Below are 17,190 nucleotides of genomic sequence, written 5' to 3' on the forward strand. Positions count from 1 at the left end.
TGTGAACCACACTCAATACACCAGGCGACCAACCACTTTTCATATGAGTTTCTACTATAGTAATTTTCAATATAGTTCATTGAAAAGTAAAGGGCAATAGTGGTCCAATTTGTGATAAGTTTCATGGGAAATGGACATCTTTACATCCCAAATGTAAGCCCATAGAAAGATGTTCAAGAACCACAAGCGTATTTGATGTCTATATTATGCAAGATAAAGTCTTGGAAAGGGCTCTTAAATACTTTTACAAATATTAAGTTAATTAAAGTGCTAACCGAGGCCTTGACAGAAATTCAAGAGACGATGTAAGCGGTTCTGAATAAACTAAAATAAATGACAATAAAGTTTCATTTGACATTCTTGGAAAAACAAAAGGATTTGTGTAAGCAAATACAATTTAATTTGTGGCAGATTTTGTTTCTGATTCAAAATCAGAAAGAATATTTAAAGCTATAAATAATTGATAACATATTTGATAAAGTACCTGAAAATTGTACAACTAAGGAATTCTTTGGTTTTTCAGAAAATTCTAATTTTTAGTTTATCTCCTAAAGTGTCTCTTTTAGCAGTGTCTGTCACCTTCTCTCGTAATCAGTCTCAGAATCAACTTACCCTCCTTTTATGCAAATTAAGGACAATGTGATTGCCAGCTACTTGTGTGCATGCTTGCATGTGTGTATGTGTGTGTTTGCCATGGTCACTCCTAAAATAAAACTTTCATTATTTGGAATATTTAATGATTATATACATCTCAAAACATTTATCCAGAGAATACAATTTAAGACAGATGCTTTTTTCCTATTGATATAAAATATGTGTTGTTGTTTTATTTTTGCATTAAATGAGAAACCTTTGCAGAACCACAGGCTGTCCCAAAACTATGAAATGGTCAATTACTTAAATATTCCTGTGCTGAGAATAATGATCAAAGTGATAACTTGCAATAAAAATCTGAGAATAATTTTACCACTTTCTTGGCCCTCAGTATTGTACCATCTGGGTGAAAATTTTACTTAAAATGAGCAAAATTCTCATTTAGAATTAAGAAAGAGAGTTATGACTTCTGTAAAATATTAAAGTTGAATATTTAGAGATTTAATTAAATTTCAGTAATCCGAAGAATATTTTTAACCAGAATATCACGTCTCCACTCTCCCCAATAATTCCAGCTAATTAAGGCATCATTACAACCTATTACATTTCAGAGTTGAACTCTTACAACAGGAAAATGGCTCAGTCTGTCATCTAAAAACAAAACTGCCATATTTCCAGTGACCTCGACAGTAATGGTTTAATAAAATAAACTGCGGGCTCCGATTGCCTTCTGCACTGAAATCCCTCTACCTCCGGGAAAGAACAAGGTACCTTCCCGCACTAGTATTTCCTGGCCAGGGGTTCCTGGGACAGCTGTCCTTCCGGGGGTTTGCTGCCTGCCAGGCACAATGCTCAACTTCTGCACACAGTATCTCATTTTATCTGTGAGCTGGGAACAGGCAGTTTTCTGCAGAGGGAGATCCTGAAGTCAAAGGAACTTGCCCAAGTTCTGAAGGCTGGTGACTGTCAGATTGAGGACTTCCACCCAGGCTGCCTGGGTCTGCCTCCTGGGTTTCTGAACAGTCAACAAGTTGATGACTATGAGGTGCCAAGATTGTAGTTCATGCCTAGTAATGCCCAATAAATATTAACTACCTTTACTATTCCTTCCAAATTCATGTTATAAATTATACCCAACCCCATAAAAATTAGAGAAGATATATGAAATTTACATTCTTACCTGCTATCCTTTTCTTTCCAAATTATAAACTTAACCTTAGAGTAACTTTAGTAGTGAGTAGACACCCTTTTTTCCTATATCAATTGAAATTCAAAAAGGTTGCCTTGAAATAAACTTTACTTAATTCTTCAACTATCACTTTAATCTTTAGGCTGTGAAAAATGGCAAAAGTTTGTATCTGCTTTTATGAACTAATCCATTGGCTCTAGCATTGGTTTTATAATATAGCCTTATTGAAATTCCTGAAAATCAACATTTCTTACAAATACTTAAATAATTTTTGGCCCTTCTCATATTAACGAGTCTAACCTCCTTCCTTGATAACAAGAAAAAAAAATTCAAAATCTCTGGTCATCCATATGAAGTAAGATTGTTCTTCTTCAACTTTTTTAGGTGGACTAGACTCTAGGATCCATGAGGTTTGAGGACATGTCTTGTGTGTTCACTGTAGCCTCAGCAGGAGTGCAATAAATTCTGTTAAATTAATGCATAAACCATTTACCATTATTTCCTTTTATCATAAAAGGTTCCTATCAAAAGGTGGTGCTTTAAAAAAAAAAAAAACTGTGGACTTTCTAGAAAGCCATAGGTGACTAAATTTGCATATTTTTGTTGTATATATAAAATATGCGTGTTTCTTTAATGAAACCATGATGTTTATTTATACCATTTGGAATGTATTCTACATCTTTCCATCTACGTATTGGGTTATTCCTCTCAGTTTAGCCATGTGATGGGCCTTCTTCAAGGACTCCAGTTCTCTGTCCCAGGAGAGAGCTGCCAGCCTGCATGCACAAAGGGTCTGGCAGGTCTCCTGACCTAAGCAGGCAGTTCCCTTGGTTTCTAGCTTCAGAGTGCAGCCAGGAAGATGCTGGCTGCATTTGCGAGAGCTACTGGCGGCCACAGGGGTGGAATCTGGGTCTGATGCTCAGGTAGGCCGGAAAGAGATGCTGTCTGGGACTGTCAGGCTAAGAGGCAATTCTTGATTCAAAACCCCACTGAAAAAGCTGTGCCTCTCCAGCAGAGTGACCTTGACAGGACACAAATCAAACTTGGCCTAGGGCTTACAACCAAGGCCGTCTGTCGTCATCAAGCCAGAAATCCTGTTAGATGGTTTCTTCTGAGAGCTTCACATTAAGTCTGGATGAACACAAAAAAATCTAAGTGTAGGCACTTTGATTGTTTTTTTATAACAGTTAGGTTATAAACTGTAAAGTTGCAATACAATTTTAGAAGGAAAGTATTGTATTTTGTCTTGATTTAAAGAGCATATGATCAGAAATGCAAATAAGGTTGCAACTAAAGGGTATTTTGGTCATTTATTGATGCTCATCCTTAGGTCTTTTCTTAGTGCATCAACATTACGTTTTACAATTGGACCAGGTCCTGAAGTTGTGATACTAGGTCAAAAATTGTGTATGGTCAGAATAATATTGAAAATGACTTAAATTGTCTAATAAGCACACTATGCATAATATTCACTAGGAAGCTTTACAGTAACATATATGTACAAACATGTAATATTCACAGTGAAAACTGAAGAGTACATGTAAAAATATAAGTTGACATTATTTCATCACATTTTATATAAAGTAGCCTTAGCATAAGTTAAATCCATTTCCAACAAGTAAATTATGTATAATTAGAATACAGTATAAAAAGTACTGGATTAAATTTCAGAAAATTAGATACAACGCCCATCTCTACACCTAACCAAAATGACCTTAAGCAAGTCACTCAATTTGTCATTATTGGAACTTGAACCCTTTTCTCTAGTTCTAAGTTGAGTGTTTTATTCATTATATCATAACCAAGAAAGTAGCAGTGCATTTTAATGATAGATTCTCCTCCCTCTTCCCCTCCCAGCACTGACTTGATAGCCATAGAGGATAATGGATGTGGGCCCACTCTGGAATCCGTAAGGTGATCCCTCGATTAACAACCCCAATTTCGATCCCTATGCTAGATTCTGATTCCACCCATCCCACCAATGGCTCTGGACAGCACTGCCATTTCTGATGGCAGATATCTCCCAATAAATGTAAATATTGTGAAATTTTCCCAACAAAAAAAAAAGAAGTTTATTTTCAATAACCTAATAATAGATGGATGGGGTTGGGCACAGTGGCACATGCCTGTAATCCCAGCATTTTGGGAAGCCAAGGCAGGCAGATCACTTAACATCAGGAGTTCGAGACCAGCCTGGCCAACATGGTGAAACCCTATCTGTATTAAAAATACAAAAATTAGCCAGGCATGATGGCTCATGCCTATAGTCCCAGCTACTTGTGAGGCTGAGGCAGGAGAATTCCTTGAACCCTAGGAGGCAGAGGCTGCAGTGAGGCAAGATTGCGCAACTGCACTCCAGCCTGGGTGACAGAGTGAGACTTGTCTCAAAATTTTAATTAATTAATTTTTAAAAATAGATAGGTAGTAATTTAATAAAAGTATTCAGAAGACCATCTTAGACAGTTTTATTGGTTCTTATATAATGCTAACTCTGCTTTTCATAGAGAACAAATCAGAAAATCAAGCTAAAGTGAATATGGCATTGAGCATTATGAATGCACAGATGCCATACAGGGAGAGCATAGGTGGATATACACTGTTTAATGTGCTGAATGTCCTCAGACAGCAGTTCTTAAGTCATCTCGCTGATGACATTTCCCATCTTTTCAGAGAAATCAAATGAGATAGATAAGTTAGTAAACAGGGCACAGATGTTAGAATGAAAAATCAAAGGAAAACGTATATCCAATCAAGAATTACATAGACATCATCAAATGGCATCTGCTATGTCATGGACCCCTTTCCTAAGGCAAAGGAAGAAACATGACATTAGTTTTACTGTTTAAAACACGGTTGGACAAAGTTGGTTAGGGTCCATCATAGGAAGAAACCCAGCCAGGAGAGCATGAATTAGCTGCCCCAGCACAGGTAATTTCCAGACTATTTTCAAGGTAGCATGAAGCAAGACAGAAAAACACAATGTGTGCCTTCAAATGTATTTCACTAGTTCAAATACATTTAAGTTAATACATTAAGATGTAACTAACTCTATTTCAAGAGAGCCCATAACATTTTTAAAGCCAAACTCTTCATTGTATTAAAAACTCTGAAAGCTCCTTTAAATTCTTTCAATTCCTATAATAAACTCTTCCTGTTCTTTTGAAAAATTTAAGTTGAGACCAAAAATGAAAGTACTTTGTGCTTTGAGTAATTATAGATGTATAAGACATAAAACCATTTTACCTTCCTGTTTTCCCCACCACTAACAATTTAAAGTTGGAAACAAGGTTTGTTTTTCTGTAAATAACAGAAGAATTTAGGTGGCAGATCCTCAGTGAATTTAGGAAACAAGACTTCCCACTGAAGGAGAGTGTGATTCAGGGAGTGCCTGTGTTGCTCCCGTGGGCCTGTGTGGTATCTGTGGCACGTGTTGCATCTGGACTTGTGGAGTGTTTCCCCCCAGCATAAGTCAGAGTGTTCACAGGGGCCCTTGGTCTGAATGCTTCTAGCGCGTTCCTAACAGGGAATATACAGTAGCCTATTGGACAACTCTTTCTTTTCTTTTGTTTTTTGTTTTTGTTTTAAGACAGCATCTCACTCTGTCACCAAGGCTGGATGGTGTGTAGTGGCACCATCTCGGCTCACTGCAGCCTTGACCTCCCAGGCTCATGTGATCCTCCTACCTCAGCCTCCTGAGTAGCTGGGACTACAAGTACATACCACCATGCCCAGTTAACTTTTTGATTTTTTTTTTTTTTTTTTTTTTTAGAAAGAAGGTCTCACTATTTTGCCCAGGCTGGTCTCAAATTCCTGGCCTGCAGTGGTCCTCCTGCCTCAGCCTCCTAATGTGCTGTGATTACAGGCATGAGTCACTGTGCCTAGCCTAGACAACTTTTTCAATACTCTCCCCCCAAATACCTATTCTTGCATGTTGATGTCTAAAATTCCCTTTAGTCAAGGCTAAAGCCTTTCATTACCCAAAAATAGATAAGAGGCTACATGTGGTGGCTCATACCTATAATCCTAGCACTTTCCCTCATCTTCCTGTCTTCTTCTGAGCCCTCAACACTCTTCTAACCTCAGCCCATTACCCAGTTCCAAAGTCACTTCCATATTTTCAGGTAGCTCTATAGCAGTGCCCCACTCAAAAATAGTTTCCAGTTCATTGGTTCTTTTGGCATGGATGTAAAGCACTCAGGAATTCCTTCCAGTTGTAAAATTGAAGCTCACCTTTCAGCAGGCAGGCTCCTTCTGAGACCTGGATCTTCTCTGGTTCTTCTGGACAGATACTTAGCAAAAATGACAAAGGCTGCAACAACCATGCATGTGACTGATGCTGCTCACTCCTTTACAAGCACGCTCTCTCTCTCTCTCTCTCTCTCGCTCTCTCTCTCTCTCTCTGTCTCAGTTTGACTGTCACAGCTTCCACCTGCCTCCTGGCAGTGCCATTCCCTGCCATTCCCATCTGTATGTCCCTTCCAGCCCAGGGTCACTCTCACCCACTACCTGCTCTCAGCCTCATCCCTGTGAATTCCAGGACTCAGTTTGTCTCCACACTTACCCTCTCCTCGTATATCACGTAAGGGTTCTCTTAGTTATTCTTGAATTTATATTATTAACAAACATGGAAGAGTGGGAGGGAAATGGAGGCAGTTTCAGTTTAAAAACCTACAAAGTAGACAGAGTCTGCCCTGTGCACCTGTCAGAGCACTGGTCAGGGCGACTCCTGGCTTGGCTCCCTGCCCTGGCCTCCAGCTTCCCAAACCCTGCCCTCCTCAGTGGAAAGGGCCTGTTTGGTCCCAGGGAAGATTCTTCTTCACCCTCCTTTCCTCTCTTTTCTCATCAAGACATCCAGGTTGCCTCCAGAGCATGCAGACCCGGTGGTTTGTTGGGGTGAGAGGTGGATGTGGATATGTCTTCATCTCACTCAGCTCCACCCCTGCCCAACTGGCCTCCTTACCAGCCATGTTGGATCATGACTGGCCCTCCACTGGCGCTGTCTTACAAAACTTCCAGAATCAGACGCTGTCTTCTCCCACCCCACAAAACTACTTCTGAGCATTTTCCATGGCCCCATGACCATGCCTTTGAAATCCTGCCTCTTGTGCTTGTTTATCAGATTAGGATCAGGGAGACCCTCCCTCCCTTATCCCTGTGGCCTTTCTTGGGCCCCTGCCCTGCCCTCCTTGGCCACACTACCATTACAGGGCCTCCATTACCTGCAGAGGGTCTACTCTGGGTTGAGCCTTCCAGGCATGCGTGGTGGGCCAAAGCCCTTTGGGTTCACTCAGCCACTGCTAAATAGTTGGGGCCCAGCCTTAGGCTCACAGACTAGCATACTCCCTCTTTGGCATCAGAGCACACCCTCTAAGTCCCCACTGTCGGGCACAGGAGATAGGTGGGGGCATTTCCAGAGGCCACCCCTCAGAGCTGATTCATAGAAAGCAAAGCCCGAATTCCCTTGTTTGGTCCTTGGCAGAGAGCACTGATAGGCCTCTGTGGCTGGTAGGAAATACTAACTGTGGCTAGCAGGTGGTATGAGGTATGAAGAACAACAGAATTCGAAAAAGGAGTGTCCCAGCAAGAGGAGCTGTTTCACAGGTGTTTGTTGGCTGGATGAATACAGTGGAAGCTGTCCTACTCTTTAGAAATGGAATAAATGGAGTTTTGCTTTGCGGTAGTTAACCTCAATTCCATATGGTAAAATTATCAGTCTATTTATAGCATTCAGCATTTATGTCTCAAGGCAAAGCCCACATACACCCTTGGCCACCCTTTCCTCCTCAACTGCCAAGTCTGACTAGAATATGGCAGCTGCAGCCTGCAAATAACATTCTTGGCTCTCAAGACAGCGCCTATTTCAAATAATCTGTCATTTATCATTTATTTATCAAACTGAAATTGCATAGCCCCTTACTTCTAAACACTGTGGCCCTTTTCTACTTCGTGAAATATGGACACCTCATCCTTTCCTAGCTCCTCAAAAGATAATGACTTTGGGGGAGCCAGTCACGTGCCTGTATATCTCCCCATTATGAGACCTAGGACACAGATAGTGTTTTTAATACAGTACAACTCTAAGGAGAGATATATGAACAAAAATATCATTTAAGGCCAGAAGCAGTGGCTCACACCTATAGTCTCAGCACTTTGGGAGGCTGAGTTGGGCAGATTATTTAAGCTCAGGAGTTGGATACCAGCCTGGGCAATATGGCAAAAACCCATCTCTACAAAAAAATACAAAAATTCGCCTGGTATGGTGGAATGCTTGTGATCCCAGGTACTCAGGAGGCTGAGGTCAAAGGATTATTTGAGCTTGGGGAGGTTGAGGCGGCAGTGAGCCATGATCCCACCACTGCATTCCAGCATGGGTGACAGAGTGAGACCCTGTGAAAAAGAGAAAAGAAAAAAGAAAAGAAAAGAAAAAAAGGGAGGGAGGAGGGAGAAAGGAAAGGAGAAGAAAGAAAGGAGAGAAAAGGAAAGGAAAGGGAAAAGAAAGGAAAGGAAAGGAATTATTTGAGGCAGTAATGTAAAAAAATCTCCTCTCTCTGACGTAACTCCCTCAAAATCCATTGTCCATGGACCAAGATAGCCAGCTGGTTCTCACACCACCCACACACTTATCGTAAAGCAGAATCCCTTTAGGGCTGCGTAAGGTAGATCTTTAAATTGCTCCTAAGACCAGGAAGGTCTAACAGTTTTATGTGCATGTATTCCCTTTTGTTCTGCAAAGAACCAGGAAAATGGGTTATTGGCTAACCTGAGAAATGGGGGAATACACAGTGACTGCTTTTTAACTAAATAGTCTCTTCAAGCAAAGCCAAATCTAAATCACTGAGTGACTCCCGGTGATAAGAACAGTGATTCTCAGACTTGAGGGAGCACCAGTATCCCGGAGGGCCTTTTAAAACACACCTCACCAGGCTCCACCCCCAGGGTTTATTCTAGATTCAGGAAGTCTGAGTGGTCCCCAGTTCTTGCAGCTCTAACAGTTTTCCAGGTGATGTGGATGTTGCTGGTAGCCACGATGCTACTACATACAGGCTCCATAGGTTCTGTCCCATAGGAATGTCCCTAGCTTCATCTGTGCTTGTACCATCCCCCACCCCTGTGATCACCATGGATACCTCACCTCAGAGTCACTTGAGCCTCTCTGCATTCCTTGGTGTCTTCTGTCCTTGCACCTGGATGCAGCTGTGTTAGCCAATTGCTTTGCTGACAGCATTGCACCCTCCAAGGCAACGTCCAGTCGCCCTTCAGCTCAGGTGAGGTGTGCTCTTCTCTGGCAATCCTTCTGACCCCAATTTGCCCCTCCATAGTACCCTGGGCAAACCTGCAGCACTGCAAGTATCATGCAGTTTTCTGAACACTGATTAACTCATAGGTGTCCCTGGTGTGCCATGCCTTGTGTAGAATAGATGCCCAGTTAAAGTTTGTTCAATGTGATGCGCCCATTCACTGAGCAAGCTTATGGAGTAGCTACTGTTTATGTTGGAAAGCAGGTAAGGGCGGGGGGCGGGGGGCTGCAGAAAATGCACAAAGATGAAAAAGACCATCCGCCCAACTTATCACATAAGGGAAACGAGGACAGATTACATTTTAAGTGGATTTGGAAGAATCTAAAAAGAAAATGTTCAATTCATTTCCCAACTAAATTATTCAACATGCCTGAGAAAGACAGGGTTCTTCAAACATGAAATTCTGCAGTGAGGCTTTTAGTTGACTCTGGCCAACAGGTGAATTCTGCACATCCAGCAAAAGTCATTTCCTTTCAATGGGAAGGGGCGGGAGGCATGTGGGAAACAGAATATGGCTGGTGGTCTTCAGCACAAGAGATGCCTGTTCTAATCAGCCACATCCAGGAAGGTACGGTGAGCATTTGCACGTCTACTGTTTTACTGTCCCTTTAAATGATGAAGCATCTGCCACCGGCGGCTTGCAGCAGACTGATTAGGAAGGACGTATAAAATACAGTCACTTGCACACCGTGCAAATACATTGACACGGTGCAACTGTTGTCATGGAGATCAAAAGAGAAGGTTTCTTAAAGGAAGAGGGGGTTGGGAGGGATTTGGAAACTGGAGAAAGGGCGTCTGGGAGGATGAAAGGAGGCTGTTTAGGAGGACTACAGGAGAAAAAAACCTGCCAGGCCAGGAAAGGCGAGAGAGAGGAAAAAACCTGCCAGGCCACCGCAGATAAATGAAAGAAATGAGAAGAAATCAGGATCATTACTGGATCCAAAGGCAAATGAATGGGGGAGTAAAGTTCAACACAGGAAAAACAATCTTTGTGTGAGAAACCTAACAATGAGCAGGCATGACCTTCTCTTGGATTTGCACTGCATTCAACAGGATTTGAGAAGAGGCAAACAGAAAGCACTCACTTTGGAAAGCAGTCTGTTGTTTGTAAATACGTCCTCAAGGATTTCTTTAATTTAAGCACATTTCTAAATTTCAACATTTTCCCCTGTGGAAAGGACCTCATTTTATTGAGTTCTTAAATAGGAGTAGAAGGGAGCCCTTAGGGGTTTTTTTGGGGGTTTTTTTGTTGTTTTTTTGTTTTTGTTTTTGTTTTTTTGGGTTTTTTTGTTTTTGTTTTTGTTTTCATATACTTACTTTTCAAAGGACTCCTTTAATTTGTCTTAAGATGACTGGTTACCAAGTGAGATTTGCTGTCAATCTGCAGGTCCATCATCATAAAAACACGTGTAACCCACTGGCTGGCTGAATAAGTGAGCAAATTCTCTTTCTGGAATCATTCTTTTAAGAAGGACAAAAATGAATGACAGTGTTCAAATAAATTGGCTCATCAGAAGCTATTTTCATCCCTGGTGGGGCCTGGGCAATGAAGCTCAACCCCTCCAAATCCTGCCTCAACCTGTCATCCTTCTGTGTAGGCCAGCAGGCTAAGTCCCAGCACGGAAGCCAACCCTCAGCTGGAATCCACACTTCCCGGCTTTCACATTGGACTGCTGAGTTCTCCGCTTCTCTTCAACAGCTAAGCCAGGTCTCTCTTCAACAGCTAAACCATGTGTCTGCAGTCGAGGAATTCCTTCTGACTTCATACCTTTGCCATCAGTCCTTTACCCAGTTAGAGTATAAACCTGTATCTGCGATCATTCTTACCCATCTCTTTTCTTGCACCTCATGTGTGTTCAAAACCATTCTCTTCTCCATCTGCAAGAGCATCTTCTGAGAACATCCCAGTGTTGAAGCCCTGATTTAGACGGGGGGAAATAGTAAGTGAGATTACATTCTGTAGGGTTCCTTGCATTCTAGAGCTTGCAATGCTATTCTTTGAAACCACATGTTTCATCGAGAATGGTGGCCACCAGAGGAGGTGGAAGTGATGAGTGAATGCCAATGGAGACCAGGGAGGGAGAGGGCTTCTTGGTGGGAGTGGTCTGGGGAAGAGTCCTGGTGAGCTGGAAGCTGAGCTGACCTGCAGAGAAGGAGTAGAGGGGGTATTCGTTGAAAGAAGAAAGAAGAAAATTTTTTGACAACAGCTTTTATAAGGTGGGAATATGTAAGAGAGTTGGGATCCCCACCCTCTTTCAGGCAGTCAGAGAGGAACCCAGGTGAGCAAGGAACACCCAGGAGGCATTAGTCTTGAAAGATGAGGCAGAGAGCAGATCTCACAACAGGTACTAACTGAGATCGGGAGACAGAGATCAAAGAGGCATGGTCAAAGTGGTTTCATAGGAAATTTGTGTTCTCCAATATTATGCAACTCAGATTCAAAATACGTTTCCAGATCCCTACCTGATTTCTTCTTTTCCTTTTCTTCTTACCCCACCATTAACCTCATTCACTGAGTTTCATGAAAGTGAATCATTATTTCTACCCATGTGTCAATTGTTCTACAGTGCTAATTAACAACCTTAATACAGTGTTCTAAAGATCATTTCCCTATGAGGATGTATTCTCTAAACCCCAGAAAACCATCTCCCTTTGTTCCAAGTAGACACATGCTCCAAGCAAAAATGGCTAAAGCATCATTCAAAACAATTTTCCAGTAAAGGATCTTATGCACTAATTTTTCTTGGGAATATGAAGCCCACTGCCAGACAAATGGATTAAAATGTCTCCACTAAACACACCTTCCACTCCTGCTGACTTGTCCATAACTCAGCGTGAGCCTCTAGTGTCATTTTTGAAAACCTGAACTACAGGCCCTAACATTTCTTACACTTAATATACAAAATCCCTACATTTATGGATTTTTTTCAGAGGGTGTTTTAAAATACATCCGCAAGGATTTCTTTAATTTAAATACATTTCTAAATTTCAATCTGACTAGTCTATCTACAAATTAATAAAGTAACTCAAACTTTCCCTGGTAGAGTAAGAATTTTTGCTTGCTTTTATGCATAAAAATATATAATTTTCTCTTCATGTGATCCATTAAATTTTCCTCTGATTAGAAATGCTATGTATAGTATAACTTTACAAAACTAGCAAACTTTGCAAAAGGGTGAAAAGTTCTCTGAGGCTCTATGAGTGGTTAATACCAAATACAACTTTGGAGAATTCCTACTCTATACTTGCCTTGAGATAGTTGTTTTAACATATTTGACCTTTTGTTTCTTCATCTGTGAAGAAGTATACTTATACTCTCTGGGGTTTTTGTGGGAAAGAAAATGAAATAATATACATAAAGCACAAATTACAATGGGAAGCAAACAGTGTTCAGTAAGTGGAAGTGGAGGTGGTAGAGGTGGTAGTAGTAGTTGTAGTGGTCATTGTGGTGGCATTCATGTTGGTGTTGGGATAGTGATGGAATGATGGATGGTTGTGGTGATAGTGATGTTGGTGTTGGAATAGTGGTAGAGTGATGGATGGTTGTGGTGATAGTGATGTTGGTGTTGGGATAGTGATGGAATGATGGATGGTTGTGGTGACAGTGATGTTGGCATTGGGATAGTGATAGAGTGATGGATGGTTGTAGTGATAGTGATATTGGTGTTGGGATAGTGATGGACTGATGAATGGTTGTGGTGACAGTGATGTTGGCATTGGGATTGTGATAGAGTGATGGATGGTTGTGGTGATAGTGATGTTGGTGTTGGGATAGTAATGGAGAGATGAATGGTTGTGGTGATAGCAATGTTGGTGTTCGAATAGAGATGGAGTGATGGATAGTTGTGGTGGTAGTGATGTTGGTGTTGGGATAGTGATGGAGTGATGGATGGTTGTGGTGATAGCAATGTTGGTGTTGGAAGAGATGGAATGATAGACAGTTGTGGTGGTAATGATGTTAATATTGGGATGGTAATGGAGTGATGGATAGTTGTGGTGATAGTGATGTTGGTGTTGGGATAGTGATAGAGTGATGGATGGTTGTAGTGATAGTGATGTTGGTGTTGGGATAGTGATAGAGTGATGGATGGTTGTGATGATAGTGGTGTTGGTGTTGGGATAGTGATGGAGTGATGGATGGTTGTGGAGATAGCGGTGTTGGTGTTGAGATAGGGATGAAGTGATGGATGGTTGTAGTGATAGTGATGTTGGTGTTGGGATAGTGATAGAGTGACGGATGGTTGTGGTGATAGTGATGTTGGTGTTGGGATAGTGATAGAGTGACGGATGGTTGTGGTGATAGTGATGTTGGTGTTGGGATAGTGATAGAGTGACGGATGGTTGTGGTGATAGTGATGTTGGTGTTGGGATAGTGATAGAGTGATGGATGGTTGTGGTGACAGTGATGTTGGTGTTGAGATAGTGATGGGGAGATGGATGGTTGTGGTGATAGTGATGTTGGTGTTGGGATAGTGATAGAGTGATGGATGGTTGTGGTGATAGCAATGTTGATGTTGGAATAGAGATGGAGTGATGGATAGTTGTGGTGGTAGTGATGTTAATATTGGGATAGTAATGGAGTGATGGATAGTTGTGGTGATAATGATGTTGGTGTTGGGATAGTGATGAAGTGAAGCATCTTTTTAGTAATAGTGATGGCAACATCAAGGATGATGATGGAAGTAGTAGAGGTTGAAGTGTGGTTTGTTGGTGAAGTTTGTGATAAATATGGTGGTAAAGGTGGAAGAAGTGATAGAGGTGCTTCTACTTTTAGGTTATTTCTATGGCGGTGACGTTGATACTGGTGGTTGTAATGTTGGTGATGTCAGTGGTGGAGATGCTATTGGTGGTGGTGGTCGTGTTCACAGTATTTTTGGCAGAGATGAAGCTGGTGGTGATGATGGTGGTAGAGATGGTAGTAGTGATGGTGGTGGCTTGGCTGTGTGGGGGACCTGAGGGAGTGACACTGATGTTGGCAGTGGTGACAGTGACCTGCAGAGGTGGTATGCATTGATTGGTGGTGGTGGTCATCATGGTGGAGGTGCCAGTTAGTGTTGTAATTGAAATAGAAAGATAACCTAGAGATGAGTCAGCACACTACCTTTTTTAAAAAAAACAGCTTTATTGAGATACAGTTAGCATGCTGTAGCATTCCTATTTTAAGTGTATGATTCAGTGGTATTTCATATGTTTACAGAGATATGCAGCCATAACCATAATTGTAAACATTTTCATCACCCCACAGGGAAAGCTTGCAACCACTGGCAGCTGCTCCCATCCTCCCCCACTACCTTTTAAGTCTGTTTTTAAATCGTATAGTTTGGGAAACTGCAAGGTATGAAACTGAAAGTATATGTTCTTTATAGGAAACACATCTCACTTCTTCAGGTGCAACAATTTATTCTGCATGAAAACTGTAGATCGTATTAGCACCCTTTTACAAAAGGATGTAAAAACACTACTGCCATCAAATAACTCATAACTCTACTCAATATATTTCATTTCAAAATTGGAATATTAAGAAAAATAGAGGAGAGCTCTCTTGTTTGTTCCTTGTGATATAGTCCCTTAACTTACCATAGTATATTACACATCTGGAAGAATAATAACCAAAAAAGCCCTATCTCATTAACAGCCAACTGAAGCATGGACTTAAAAAATAAGACAGTCATCTACTTGTGGGACTGGAGTTCAATAAATAGAAACAGAGAAACTATATTGTGAAGATGTTTAACATAGCATTTGTGGTAGTAAATAAACCCGGAAAGAACAATATCCCCAACAATAAAAAAAAATGGTTAAATAAAATAAAACATCACTATGATGGAATATGATATTTAAAGACTATGAATTAAAGATGGGAATATAATCATAATAGCACATTAAATGAAGAAGAAAAATTCAGACACCAAGTTGCACAGGCTACAAACACAGCTATGTAGGGCAAAACACTTTACTTTAGATGAATAGGCTGAAATGCTTCAAAATGTGAATAGAGTTGCATTGGATAGAAATGGTGGTGGTTTACTTTTATTATAAAAATGAGATAATTATTCTGCACAATATTTTGCAGAAGTATCAACTAAGAAAAAATAAGCTTTATTTTGGAACTCACAGGACTAAAATGTAGTTCTTCTAAGAAAAATGTAAAGAATTTTCTTTTTCTTGTTAACAAAATATTGAAATGGAACAGAACAAAAATACCTGTGTTGTCTATTATACTTAAGCTTCTTAGAATGTGTTTTCACCCATGGGGAGGAAAAAAAGGGAAGATTTCTCCATTCTACCTGCAAAACAGATAACAGGCAGGATTAATCCCGCCAAACTGGAGGAACTACATGTCAGCAAGCAGGTCCCTTCATTCTTGTGGAGGATTTAGCTAAATTGGTTACTCTATGAAAACATTTTCTCACAGGCATTTGACTCTACTGTCTACACTTCTTGACCTGACTCCACATTCCCCATACTGTGAATCCAACTTGCTGTCTTAGGGAGCCTTCAAGCCTCACTGGGAGCCAGTTGAACAATTAGAATATTTAATGGATGTAAACCTCATTTAAAAATAATATTATTTTATTTGGGTCACTATATCTAACATTAAAACACTGTGTAAAATAGGGGAAATCTCCTTGTTGGTAAATTTGACTTATAGGTGATGTTGGCAGAGAAATTAATTTGGTTGATTAATTAGGTTACATAAATACAATTCAGTGGTTGCAGCAGAACAATTTTCACGTAGAGTAGTTGAATTTTCAAAACACAGAATCTTGATATCTATTTCTAAACAGTGTGAAAAGCCATAGCCCATCAATGCAAAAGCCAGCACATCTGTGGATTCAGAGGTGCATAGACATTTGTTTATAATAAAAAAGGTATGAGCTCTTCTACCAGGATCTAACTCTGAGCCAACAGATACAAATAATAAATGGTTTACGTGACTGTTTCACTGACACCTGCTGGCACCATGAATATACTACATTAGATTGGCTATTGGGAAAAGCAAGTGGAGTCCAAGAAAATCATAAATGGAGAAACTTGCTGTGAACAATAAAAATGATTTTACTGCTCTTGAATAAGTCAGAATGACTACTAATGACAGTCTGAGGCATGGAATCCCCTGGGAAGTTATTATTAGGCAATCCATAAGTGTTTGCTGAATCCATCAATGCTGCTCATCAGCTCAAAACCTTCTTCTGATTTCTTCCTGTCTGCCCTGCCCTGGTCACATTTGGCAGGTTTTCAAGGTCTTGCTCCACTCTGTCTGTTCCCTCCTAACTCACCGCTGGGCAGGTGCACACCCTCTGCAGGCTCCACTCACCCCATCCTCCTTCCACTTCTCTGAGCCATGCCCCACCAGGCCCACCTGGGCTCTGAGTCTTCCTACCACTTCAGAACACCCACACTAACACTTTCTGGATGCCTGCTGGCCTTTACCTCCCTACCATGCATGTCCACACTTCATAGTTCTCTACAGATTCCTAAGTGCTTATTTCCTCTCTCCAGGTCAATTATAAGCACTTTCAGGACGGAGAAAGCTTTCAGAGCCCTGAGAGATATAGATCCGTAGTTTGTACTTAAATGTATGGGTGTATATGTATATGCATACATGTGTACATGTATACATATATACATACACATGTATGTGTGTATGTATACATATATACACATAAACAAACATATCTGTTGACTGCCTGAAAGTCTACAAAACCTTTATTTCCTAGAGCCTCATCTTGGTGCCATTCGTATACCTTTTTTTTTTTTTTTTTTTGAGACTGAGTCTTGTTCTGTCACCCAGGCTGGAGTGCAGTGGTGCAATCTCAGCTCACTGCAACCTCCACCTCCCAGATTCAAGTGATTCTCCCATTTTAGCCTCCCAGGTAACTGGGACTACAGACGCCCACCACCATACCTGGCTAATTTTTGTATTTTTAGTAGAGACAGGGTTTCACCATGTTGGCCAGGCTGGTCTTGAACTCCTGACCTCAGGTGATCCGCCTGCCTCAGCCTCCCAAAGTGGTGGGATTACAGGCATGAGCCACCGCACCCGGCCTTATACCATTCTTGAAAAGGCTCCGGTTTCTAAATAAAGTCCTACACATCGGCCTAAAT

At 41.0% G+C, this 17,190-nt stretch overlaps 1 protein-coding gene across 2 annotated transcripts in view; it reads left to right on the forward strand.

Annotated features, from left to right (window-relative positions):
• DSCAM (DS cell adhesion molecule) overlaps positions 1–17,190 on the forward strand; it is an 861,731-nt gene that overhangs the window by 727,333 nt on the left and 117,208 nt on the right. The window lies entirely within an intron of this gene.

This window comes from Macaca thibetana, chromosome 3 (genome assembly GCF_024542745.1).
Source record: "Macaca thibetana thibetana isolate TM-01 chromosome 3, ASM2454274v1, whole genome shotgun sequence".
Classification (NCBI taxonomy): Eukaryota; Metazoa; Chordata; class Mammalia; order Primates; family Cercopithecidae; genus Macaca; species Macaca thibetana.